Below are 13,410 nucleotides of genomic sequence, written 5' to 3' on the forward strand. Positions count from 1 at the left end.
TGCAAAGCAAAAGCAGATGCAACTGCATGCAGCTGCAAGTTTATTAACCCTTATACAGGCATGAATATGGATTACCTCACTTTCCCTTTTGGCAAGATATAATAAGATCGTTATTCCCATGATATCAGGAACGACTGAGGCAAGACTAGGCAAAGAAGTGAGACTAAGCAAAGGCTTCTCCTTAAAATATCTGTATAGCAAGTCACCCCTCTTGCTAGTATCACAATCTACTTGTCATACCCCAGAGACCATGAGAGCTGCTTCCACAAAAAACGGACACAGTACAGCATAGTGTAAGGTAAAGTGAGAAAAACATTTTCTTCTCAAGGGCAGCGTTCCAGCCCCTGCTTGCATCTCTCAGCCGTCTTTCCTTGATCCTGTCTGGGAAGTGTATCTCAATGATTCCTCAATTTCTCTCTTTGTCCTTTTGTTTTAAAAGTAACACTTTCTATAACATAGCTAATTGTCCTTGAAGGGGTTTAATCATGCAAAAAGAAAGCAATATAATATATAATGTATGCAACCTTTAATGAGTGTATCTATTTTCTTAGGGGTATTATTCAGATACCTTCCCAGATCTGGATTTAACTTTGATAATTGTTATCTGTCTACAAAATCAACAATATCGAATGAATATTCCAGTTTTCTGGCGTAAAGTCCTCGGGAGTAAGAACTAATGATTTTGGAATTTGCTCGGTGTCTATTGTTATGTCCCTCATTTCATTTCTGATTTTTAATTCATGTATTGTCTCTCTTGTGCATTGTTAGTTTGAGGAAGGGGTTGTCTCTCTTGTGGATCTTCTCAAAAAAAAAAAAAAGAGGAAGAAAAGAAAAAGACAGCTCTTGCTTTCCTTGACTTTGTATTTTTCTCTTTGTTTCTAAAGGCTTGATTTCAACCCTGAGTTTACTCCTTTCATCAGATCCTACCAGACTCTCTATGGGATGAGGCTTTGCCTCACTTGGTAACAGCAGCATGGAAAAAATGAAGCTTCTGCTGATCTCTGTTGTGGTGTTGCACATCACAATCTCACCGAAAACCATGCATAGCCTGGTTTTAGGCTCTATTAAAGCAGCCCAGTATTTCAGTGTTACCTGCAAGGTGCCATGGAACGGTAGTAACATAATTCTGCATGCACATCTACAGGTTTCTCCACGGTCTTCTGGGTCATTTGATAATAATTTATAGTGAGTTCATGGATGAACACACACACACACACACAAACACACACACACACACTTTACTGACATGGTGCATATTCTTTGCACACCAAAAATAAAGTGAGCGTTACTGAAAATGCACCAATAATGGAATCGATGGAGGGAGCTGTGGGGAAGCTGGGGCTTAGAGTTACTTAAAAGACCCGATGCAGATTCTCCTTCTATTGGAGGAGAAACTTGATAGACAATGTGGTTCTTTATTTTCTTTCTCTAGAGCACACAGGACTAGGGTGGCAGCTAGGGCTTTGAGTGTGTTTGGCAGGTACTGTAGCACTGAATTAAATCCTAGGGCTGGAACCCTATTAATCATCTACAACAATTACAGGGCAGGCTGGATGACGACACTCAGCTGACAATGTGGACATCTCAGGACAGTCACTGGACAATGGCTGACACACTTGTCTGGAGACTGGAAATGTTTCTCGATCTTGGAGAGGAAAGAAGGACCCTCCAACTACACTGTCCTCTAAGGAAGTTTATTCAGGTGAGGGATGACAGGGACTGTTTTGTCTCATGTCACACATGTCAGTAGAAAATATCCTAGGTATTGGATGCCGCTGTTAGCATTAACAGAACAAAGCCCATAGTGTTGGGAAGGATAATAAATTATGAGTAGGATTAGAAAACCCCAAGCCTCTTCCAGGTTCTAGGAGAGCAAAAAAAAATACCATGAAATACAGCATTAATGGGATAGTTTGGTTAAATCTAGTTACTAGTTTCTATTGTGATACCTATTGTCAGTGCCTGTGCCGACAGTGTGTGAATATTGGGTGTAGGTTTGTGGGGTTGAAAGAAAACACGTACAGGGGTCACCCCTTTTTAGCGAGTGCCACCAAGGCTTTACTGAGATCTCCTTATATACCAGAGGCAAAAGCCGTGGAAAAACAACAAGGCAGGTGAAAATCCCCAACCAGGAAAATAGGACAAGTCTGTGTGGTGAAAGTTCCAGCCCAATCAGGGGCATAAATAGTTTCTTAAAAACAAGAAGCAGGAAAGCTCAGTGGGGAGGAAGGGTGCCATGGAAAATCCCAGCCCCAAATCAGGGGCTAAGAGCAGCTGTCAAAGGTGTAAACAATTTCTTCCTATAGCAGGCTGAAAGGCTCAGCGAGGGGGGAGGGAAACACCAAGGTAGGGCCCAACAGGAGCCTTCAATGGTGGCTCTAATGTTTCACTTTCCTCTGCCAACTGGCCTGCACACTGTTTCTAGCACCATAATGATTTCAAGTCTTCCTCCTAAGGAATTTTGTGGCAACCGTTGAATGCTAAGCACAAGGCTTCATGAGTGTTCCCCTAACACACACCCATGTTGCAACCTTCCATGCAGGCTATTTCTTGATGTGATTTCAAGCACCTGTACATAATAAGACAGGAGAACATTTTGAGTGCATATTCAAACTGGTATTATTTCTCAGGAATTTTTAATGGCTAATATTGGTGAAGGAGGATAATTTGAGTTAGGATGAGACATTTTTGGGCAGGATTTGGAAGGAAACATTCATTTAGATGCATAGGAATTACTAAGGTTTTTATAATCAAGCCTAGAGGAAAATTTGGCTTTGGAAGCAGGAGGTGTTCAGTGGCTCTGCCCCGGGAAAGTCTCCTGGAAAGGGCACCTCAGCTTATGCTCAGTACAGGGAGAACATTAGCAGGGAGGCAAAGTCTGCTCCCCATGACATCTGCTGTCCCTTCTTGGACATTCTATTGTCTCCTAGAGAGTTCTGGCATCCTCTGCTATGTCACCAATGTTGTAGTGACAACCAGTGCCCTAGTTTCTCTCAGTCCGAGTCTGGCAGATACATCCTAAGACATGTTTTCCAGTCTTAGAAGTGTTTTGGGAGGGAGGATGTCGATTGTGGAGAGACTAGGGTGAAGGAGTCTGACCTTTCGTCTCAAGGAAATGATGGACAAAGAAAGTGGTTCTGGGAATGTGGAGTAAGTTCTGGGCAGTGTCTTTTGAGCTTTCTGTGGAGGTGGGGTGGGGGGAGGGATGGTGGGCGTCCTGCAAGCTTAAGCTGACCTTTCTAGCAATTGGCCACAACAACTGGAGCATCTGCAAAGGAATTGAATTTCAATGAATATCACAATTCCTGAAAGTCATGGATTTCAGAACATTAATTTTCCTATCCCCAAAGAAAGGATATGGTAAGGCCAATGCTACTATTCTGTGAACTTCTGGCCTTTACTTTTAAAGTTGATTTGTGGCTTGTTTTTTGTTTGTTTATTTATTTATTTAGTGGGTAATATTATTTATTGCCAAAGTCAAACATCTGGGTTACATCCTGGGACCCACATGACAGAAGGAGAGAAATGGCTCCTGAAAGTTGTTTGGTCATGTACTGCACACACACACACACACACACACACACACACACACACACACACACACACTCACACACACACACAGACACTCACACTCATACACACACAAACTTTTACGCAATAGTAATTTTTCTTAGAGTCTGATATAATTGGTTCTAATACAAAGACAGCCTGAGTGTAGTTACTATATGATTAAATAGTACTCATGCTCTCAGGAACAGAGTTTAAAGTTTATAGGTACCTAATAAACTTGCATTGGGACATATAAAGAACATTTAAATGTTCAGCAGAAATACAAAGAACAACTAATTTAATTTGTTAAAAGTGAAAGCTTATACAATTCTGAAGGTTTTTATGCTGGTTTTATTATACATGTAACTATGAAAAGAAAACATACATACTTGATCAATGAAATGAGGAAGAGTGATTTAATGAACAGAAAAATGGATGGTACTTCAAAATTTCCATGATTACATATTATCTATTTAATTCCCTCCACAACAGCAAGAAACGGACATTATTATTTATGCGACATTACAGATACATAAACCGAGAAAATATTGTTTGGCCTGATTTTCTGAGCTTCCTTAAAGGTTTAGTCAATTGACAGAACTGTCCTTTAAAATTAGGGTCCATATTCTTCTGTTTTAAATGTGTGACACTTTTATCTTTTTTTCTCCATCTTTATTAAATTGGGTATTTCTTATTTATATTTCAATTGTTATTACCTTTCTGGGTTTCCAGGCAAACATCCCCCTTACCCCTCCCCCTCCCCTTCTCTATTGGTGTCCCCTCCCCATCCTCCTCCCATTACCACCCTCCCCCCAACAATCCCTTTCACTGGGGGTTCAGTCTTGGCAGGACCAAGGGCTTCCCTTTTATTTCTAGTGGGTGCTGCTCTCCCTGCTCCGTGGGAAGTGGATGGGGGAAGGCCCGGGCCTGAGCTGAGTTGGAACTGGGGTAGAAAGGCATAGGGCCTCCTAGGTGAGAATGCCAAACCACCACTGCTGCTGCAGCCACCATGGAGAAGCCCTTGTTCCTGCTGCAGGGAGGAGAGTCTGGTGCCCACAAGATGGCTGAAGGGGAGCTGAGAGTGGACAGCTTCATCACCCGCCTGCTGGAGGTATGAGGATATCGTCCAGGAAAAATTGTGCAGATGACTGAAGCAGAAGTCCGAGGGCTCTGTATCACGTCTCGTGAAATCTTTCTTAGCCAGCCAACAGCTGTGAACACAGGTTTCTTTTGGAGAGCAGGCCTGTGCAGGCCCAGAACCTATGTGGGACAGTTCAAGCTACCCTTTTCCATGGCCAATCTCAGATCATATTCAGAAAGTATTTCTTGGACTAAAGAGATGGCTTAGTGGTTAAGAGCACTGACAGCTCTCCCAGAGGTCCTGAGTTCAAATCCCAGCAACCACATGGTGGCTCACAACCATCTGTAATGAGATATGATGCCCTCTTCTGGTGTGTCTAAAGACAGTCACGGTGTACTTGTATATAATAAATAAATAAATAAATAAATCTTAAAAAAAAAGAGTATTTCTTCCAGGTGATGGATTTCCAATTTATGGAATTGAACTAACTTACTCATGGTGGAAGTGACACAGAGAGTTAAAGTACAGAAGGAATAATCCAGAATGTCCACCAACAGTTGCTGTCACACAAGGACTTTTAAAAGCTCAGCTGCTAGAGAAGCAATGTAGTCTTTGGTTATTCTCAAGCTTAGGTCTTCTAGTCATTATAAGCTGACCATGACACAAAAAGAGTCATCTATATCAAAATAGAGAATAGTAACTAGATTCACACCACACTATCACATCACTACTGTATTTGAGGTTCTCAGTTAATATCTAAGAACCTGGAAGAGGCCTGGGTCTTGCTACACATACTCATAATTTATGTCCCCATTGTCAACTGAGATTCTTCATGCAGCCTGGGGTCAAGGAGGTCATCCCACAAAGCACAAAACACCCATCTCAAATAAACATGTATGGTTTATTGAATCCAAAACATCCATGAATTTCAGGACACAATTAAATGTTGAAACCTAAGGATAATAGATAGAGAAGAGAATTAAGATTTCTAGTTCATAGATCCAGTAAACACCTTCAACAAATCATAGCAGCAAACTTCCATAAGGTAAAGAAAGAAAAGGCCATAAAGGTACAACAAGCCTACAGAACATCAAACTAATTGTACCAGAAAAATTCCTCCATTCACATAATAATTAAAACGCTAAATGCACAGATCAAGAAAGAACATTAAAAGGGGTAAGGTATAAATATCTAGTAACAAATAAATTCAGATGTATCTGAATTACACCAGACTTCTCAACAGAGATTCTAAAAGTCAGAAAATCTTGGGCAGATGTACTGCAGACACAGGCTCCTATATCCAGCATAATCCTCAATCACCATAAAAGGAGGAACCAGGATATTTCATGACAAAACCAAATTTAAACAATTCTTTTCTGTAAGAAAGCACAACAGAGGCTAACAGGACGAAAACTCCAAGACAATAAACTGAACTATACCCAAGAAAAACCAAGAAATTAATCTTCTCTCAATAATTTAAAAAAAGAGAAGCACACAAACATAATTTCACCTATAACCAGAAAAAGAAGAGAATGCAGCAATCATTGGCTTTAATATCTGAACAGATCTTCTTTCCCTAATCCCCAAGCTCCCAGGGGCCAAACTGCCAGCCAAAGTGTATGCAAGGATGCTCTATGGTTCAAGGTGAGGCCTGTAGCCCCACCAAAGGCAGATCCTAGAGGTGTGAGGTGGGAATGGATATGTGTGGGTGGGGGAGCACTGTCACATAGGCAAAGCTGAGCAGAAATGGGATGTAAATTTGATGAGGGGAGTGTGGAAAGCAGGACAATAGTTGAAATGTAAATAAATAAAATAACCGATTAATAAAAAATAGCCAAAAATAAAATAACAAGTAAAAAGGTAAATGAAAATTAAACCAAACCAACCAACCAAACAAACAAAAATCCCTGAAGTGGATTGGCCTAATTCTGCTTGTATTTTAATGCTAATTTGTGGAACTCAGGACTGGTTAACCCCAAATAACTGACCCTGTTCCCAGTTAATTGTGATTATAAAGAAGCCAACAGCCAACAGCTGCACAGCAGAGAGATGGGGGAGGGGAGCTTTGAGGGCTTTGCTAGAGAGGATCATGAGGAGGGAAGAAGGAAGAAGAAGCTGCCAAAGAATAAAGGAAGAACGTGTGTGATGGAGAGGAGAGAGGAAGAGGACAGCAGCCATGGTTAAGGGAGAGGAGAGCCTGGTCCTGAGGGCTGTCCAAGTGCAACAAAGAGCAGCCAAGATGCTACACAGTCAGTAAGAGTTGAGCGTTATTGTTTGGAAAGTAGATCTCGTACCATGGAGGGCAGGCAGCTGCACAGCTACTGTGCTTACTAATGCACACTAAAATAAATTTAACAAAATATGTATAACCAGTAAGACAGCTCTGTAGAGGATCCTAAAAGGAATACTTTAGTTTGAAGGGAAGGACAACATACCAGAGAACACAGGGGATAAATTAATAAAACTAGGAAAGTTAATCAAAGAAAACTGTGAAAACCACAAAAATTAACAAAATGACAAAATTTAATGCATAGGTTTAAATAATAATTACATATCACTAAACTCAATATCTCGGGTGGTGGGGCATGAATTCTGCCATGGTCTGAACTCAGAAAGGTGGGGTTGGGAGAAACATGTCTGGTTAAATAGTCCACCCACATTGTGTCAATGTGATTTAATCTAAGGACAAAGAAGTGGAGCATCTCTCATGGCTTTCTTCTAACCCCTTGAAAGGATCACTGGGGTGTGGCCTCAGTACTTCATACTTCTTGCTAGGTCAGCGAAACTCAGGGAAGCTTGAGATTGTCATAGCACAGTATTAGGCTAGATATACTGAGTAGATGATACTAAGTTGTTCAGATGGTGATACCCATTTGCATGTGTTCTTAATGTGGACCTAAGGAAAGAGAGATCAAGGTCCTTAGAATAGAAGGAACATTCCCAGTCCTTTTCTACCATTCCAGACTGAAAGGCTGGTAGGGAGAAAGTGGTAAATAATAAAGAATTAATAGATGATGCTTTGAATGAAGGGTTGGTTTTTGTGCTGGTTTTAGACAGGGTCTCACGTATCCCATGGTGCCCTCTCCCTGGCTGGCCCGGTTCACTTTGAAGTCAGTGCTTCCATTTCCAATAGACAGTCTTACAAGAGGGGCCTCCGAGGTCTCTGAGGACAGCATTAGCCTTTGACTGTTGAGGTGTGCAACCCACAACTATAGTTTTTGCCACTTTGTTCCATGTCTACCAGCTATTTCAGATTGTTGCTGTTCTATGCCTGACAATCAAGGACACAGAAAAATAACCTGATAGAGAGCAAGGACATGGTGATCACATCCTTGCCTCTGCTGTATGTTCTGGATGAGGTTTGTTAAAATTCCAATATTGCAAAAAGCTTTATATAGGGCCCATCACATTAAGGGTCACTATGCACTCTTTCATCTAAAATGGCCTAATCAGAACTGACCGCCAGACAACACTTCCTGCGAAGTTCCTATGAGAAGCTTAAGTTTTTTGTGTTTTTTCTTCTTCCTTCCTTCCTTCCTTCCTTCCTTCCTTCCTTCCTTCCTTTCTTTCTTTCCTTCTTTCTTTCTTTCTTTCTTTCCTTCTTTCTTTCTTTCTCTCTCTCTCTTTCTTTCTTTCTTTCTTCCTTTCTTTCTTTCTTTCTTTCTTTCTTTCTTTCTTTGCTTTATAGGTTTAGAGGAATGTATTTTGGGCCACGGACCTGCCCCTAGTATCTTAGCTATGGATGTGATCAATCAGTGTTAGTGTATGCATTCAATAAAATGTCCATTTTTGACTAAGGTAGATGCTTCTCTGTTTTGTGGGGTGACCCATTGTCAATGTGTAGTGAGTTGGGGCCCTGGGTATGGTCACATACCCCCAGGACACAGGGGGTGCAGAGCAAAGGCATAAGAAACTGCATGCAGTTGCGAGCTTTATTAATCCTTATTAAGCTAAGAATATGCATTACTACAATTTTCATTGTGTCAAGATACCATAAGATCATTATTCCCAGGATACCAGGAACAATGAGGGAAGATTAAACAAAGAAAGACGAATAAATGAAAGCTTCTTCTAAAAATATTCATATAACAAATAACCTCTCTTATTATAATCAAAATATACTCACCATTACCAAGAGAGCGTTAGAACCACTTCCATAGAAACGGGACACAGCAGAACATATTTTAAGGCCAAGTGAGAAAAACATTTTCTTCTCCAGGGCGGCATTCCAGCCCCTACTTGAATCTGTCACCAGGCCTTTCTTGACCCTGCCTGGGAGCTGCATCTCTATGTCTTAACAATTCCTTCTTTTTTCTTTTGTTTTAAAGTAACACTTTACATAACATAGCTAAAGGTCCTTGTAGTGGTTTAGTCAGGTAAAAATAAAGCAACATAATACATAATGTACATAAGATTATGGCAAAACTAGCTCCTCTCATGCTATGGAAAATCCTTTGAAGCCAAGCCTTGGGATCTAATCCTGTCAATTGATCAGCCAATAATTTCGCTATTTCCATAGGAGTAGTATCTTCTAGCTGTTTACCAAAAGACATTCGAACATCATATTTCAAGGCATTAATTACTTTTGAAGCACTTTCATTACCCTCTAAATAGGCTTTACTTAACTTCCAATCATGTTCTGTGTCATTATCCATATATTTACTAACAGAAAAGTAGTAGGATTTCATCATGATAAGCAATATAAGCCCGATAACTGGCATTGGCCGCAGCAGAAGAAACCATGAGTAAAACACGCATTGCTAAGAGTAAGTGCTCAGCAGTAAAGGACTTTCCTGAAGGGGACAAAATTATTCCTTTCAGTGCTTAATCGCTTCACCTGACCCCACATAGGTAATAGGGTTGTCACTGCACGGATCCTTATCCATTGTTGTTTGTGGACACTAAGAGAAGCCAGGGCCTCAGTAATGGAGGACACCTCCTCATCTCCTGAGAACATCCATCAGGAGAAAATGTAGCTGGTTTAACTGGATTCCTTTGAGGGTAGGGAGCAGTTCTTATTATTCTGTGCTTGGATCCATCTCCCGGGTAACCAGAATAGTCTCCCATCCTGTAATGAGACAAAACCCTCTCCCCTACATACAATGATGTCCCTTCCTGCCATTCAGCATCCCGGGCAATTTTTATCCATACTGTCTGTTCCATGCCTTCTGGGGGGAAGTTCAACAAAGTGTCTATCGGCTCTTGATATAACTTCACCTTGTGGTAAATTAAGAAAATTAATAACGTATAATGCTTATGCCAATATAGCTCTGGGACTGGTCTGCAAACTCCATTCAGGTTGCATAAGGCCATCTCTTTTCCCCCTTTTTAATTTTATAATTTGTCATTATATGGTGTGGTGAATTCTTTCAACAAAAGCTTGTCCTTGTGTATTGTGTTCTGTACCAGTAATATGTACAATATGATATCGTTGACAAAATTGTTTATATTGATAAGAAATATATGTTGGTCCATTATCAATTTTAATTTTAGAAGGCAGTCCCATAACAGCAAAAGTTTCCAATAGATGCTGTATAACATGAGCAGTGCGTACTCCTGGCAATGGTGTAGCCCACACAAATTTTGAAAAATTATCTATGCTTACATCTATATGTGAAAGGTGACCAAACTCAGAAATATGGGTTATATCGATCTGACACGATGTATTAAGTTGCATCCTTCTGGGATTAATTTGAGATGGAACACATTTTATACATGAAGACTAACACGTAGGACAATTAGCAATAATTTGTTTGGCTTGAGAATAGGGAAGCTTATATTTAATATGTAAATATCCTGTATTGGCATGATTATGACTGTGTTCTTCTGGGGTAGCAAAGGCCACTAATTGATCTACCATATGATTGCCAAGTGTTAAAGATTCTGGAAATTTTGAATGTGATCTAGTATGTGTAATGAATATTCTAGAGTTTCATAATAACAATAGTCCTTTAATATGTGAGAATAACATTTAATATCGGCTTAGATGTAGAAACAACAGCAGTCGCAATATTCTGTACTACTCCTACAACATAAGCGGACTCAGCTATAATATTTTTACATCATGAGTAAAATCCTGGAATACATTAACTACCGCTAATAATTCATTTTGTTGTACTGACCCAAAAGAAGATTCTTGTTCCCAAAATTAATCTTTGGTCCAATAAGCCATCTTGGTGTTAGAGCCATCTGTAAACACAGTAAAGGCTGATGGTAATGGATCAACAAAATTAGTGTATTTATCAAATTTTTTTTTTGTTTTTTAAAGCAATTCCACAATTTACTATAGGGAGGATGAAATTCAATATTTCCAGTGTAAGAAATCATGGCTAATTGAAAAACCTCAGACATCTGCATTAAATATTCCACTTTATCTTTGCTAAATGGGAAAACAATAGCAGCACAATCATATCCCCACAGAGTAACAGATCTTTGTATGCCTTGCTGAATACTTAAAGAAATTTGTTCCTCATAATTTGTTAATGTATGGTTAAAGTTTTATTTAATATAAACCCATTCTAAAGGCAACTCATCCTGACTGAAAGTGCCGGTAGGATATTCAAGAGTATTTAAACATATAATTTAATAACTCTATCTGGATCAATACATGCCAAATATGCATCTTTCCATTTTCAGAAAAGATACCCTTGCATGCCTTCATATAAGCATTAATATCCCCAGCCTCCTTTATAGGTAATAATGCTCTCCTGTACTCTTCATTAGCATTTTCAAAAGCAAGCATTTGCAGCAGTTGTCCTCCAGCTTCCTCTCCTACCATTGTTCTTTCCAATGTTAATTTTAATATACATAAAAACTTAATACATGGTTCATAGAAAGCTACTACCTTTTTCAACCAACCAGTATCATCCTTTATAATAAGTCGGTTGGGCCACACCTTGAATCGATGCTGGCCTAATTATAGGAAAAGAAAAAGCAGGTGAATTCGTCATTATCATCTTGTGAATCTAATGGTCAACATGCCATCCTCGGGAAACGACTTAGAAAAACCTGCTTCAGGCAGTGGTGCAGAGTGCAAAACTTTTACTTTCGTTTTGTCTTAATGAAGCTCTAGCTTCTTGTTCTGTATTCGTTATTACCCTGTCTGCATTCATGGCCTTGAACACAGTAAAAATTACAGCCCAAAGAGACCAGAAATTGGAATCTTTTTGCCCTGCCTAACAGCCTTTTTCACCTTAACTTTCACTTTGACCCAGATATCAGAATCCCTGGAACCCTCGTCAGGGAACCATGGAGTTTACTCTTGCTGTCTCTAAACACTTTTCTAAACCAGACTGATAGACATGAATTCCCTGCACTCTTAAAGATGCTTAAGCATAGCGAGATGAAGAGAAGATTTATCTTGTCCCATTTCCTTGTAATAAAATGTACTTACCTTATCTGACTGTCCAGACTTACCTTCAGGGACCCTGTTCCAGTGCCATAGGTCGATGTCTAGGGTGTTGGGAGCCCTGCATCCGGTCGCATTCCTTTCTGTGTTTCCCGATGCTCAGTGGCCATGCCACTCCAGCATGCTTTGAAATTAACCAGTCCGCCGACACCACCACCACCACCACCACCACCACCACCACTACCACCACCACCACCAGCAGCAGCACCACCACCAATTTGGTTTTGTAAATAAAGTTTTATTGACATCGCCATCCTCAGCATTTACATCCTGTTCAGTGCTGCTTCTGGCTGCAGCTGCAGGGCTTAGAGCCACAGAGCCCTTTAGACTCCCAGAGCTGAGAGCATTGACCTTTTGCCTTGTTTGTGAAAGAGGTGACTGACCCCTGTGCTCGAGGTGGCCTTTCCGTGCCCCTTAACCCATAGCATAGGTCTCTGTGCCATCCTCTCCCTTTGCTGTGGTGTGCACTTCCTGGTACATTTCCGTTAGCTCTTGACATTTCCAGAGCATTGGGTCTTGCAAATTGAATTTGCATGGCACCAGGAATAGACCTGATAGTAGGGTGTGGGACACTCCCTATGGGGACCCTGCCCAGGGGCATAAGCTTACTTTTCCAGTCAACTCCCTGAACAGTGAGCCTTTGTGGGACAAGGTACTTCACGACATGACTTGACCTCTCTGCAGTGCACCCAATCCCTGCTTGGCTCAGATGTCCCCCAGAGAGGTTGTGTGAGTGTCCCCAGTAGAGGCAGCACTCTGTGTGGTGGCATTGACATGGCATCCAGGAAAGTCAAAACCAGAGAGGCATGTCGGGCAGTTGGAAGCAGATGTCTGCGTCCTTGGGGAGAAGGATGGACTAGACACTCCTGCAGGGGGTGAGCTGAGAAGCACTTCCTTGGCTTTTTCACAACCATACATCCTGCATGCCATGCTGTGTACCCATGCTGAGCTGAAGCCCCAGGCTTTGAGTCTCCCACAGCTGCTGTGTCCTGGGGCCAGAGTAGGATTAAGCAGACTTCATCAGGAGAAAGCTGAAAACCCTGGTTGCGGGGTGGGGATGGCACAGTCATAACACACCTGCGCATGAGGCCCCTGACTTAGAGCCCTATAGCAGCTGTGACAAGCCAGCTCTGGTGACACTCATCTGCAATCTCAGCCCATGGGGGGTAGAGGCAGTAGGATCAGTTGTTTAATTATCCTTGGCTACACGGCAGGTTCGAGGCCAGCCTGGGCAACTTTGTCTATGAAAATAAGACAAAATGAGGTCTTGACTCTGAGCATCACAGTCTGTACCTGGCACAGTTGCCCCACCCAGGTAAGAAACCCCTCTGTCCAGAGGCCATAACTGCAGGAGACCCCTGGCCAAGTGTCT

General features: G+C 41.2%; 1 protein-coding gene across 3 annotated transcripts in view; it reads right to left on the bottom strand.

Moving 5' to 3' along the window:
* Nucleotides 1–13,410, bottom strand: part of LOC147999169 (disks large homolog 5-like) — a 130,439-nt gene that overhangs the window by 7,960 nt on the left and 109,069 nt on the right. The window contains exons 1-3 of one of the 3 annotated variants that reach the window (XM_087596512.1): nucleotides 12,047–12,180; nucleotides 11,475–11,542; nucleotides 10,753–10,819 (exon numbers count right to left, since the gene is read on the bottom strand). The gene's annotated coding sequence lies outside the window, so the exon portion shown is untranslated. Of the gene's footprint in view, nucleotides 1–10,752; nucleotides 10,820–11,474; nucleotides 11,543–12,046; nucleotides 12,267–13,410 lie in introns of those variants that run through there. The other 2 variants (XM_087596511.1, XM_087596513.1) reach the window with 2 other exon arrangements.

Source organism: Rattus norvegicus, chromosome 19 (genome assembly GCF_021556685.1).
Source record: "Rattus norvegicus strain SHRSP/BbbUtx chromosome 19, alternate assembly SHRSP_T2T, whole genome shotgun sequence".
Classification (NCBI taxonomy): domain Eukaryota; kingdom Metazoa; phylum Chordata; class Mammalia; order Rodentia; family Muridae; genus Rattus; species Rattus norvegicus.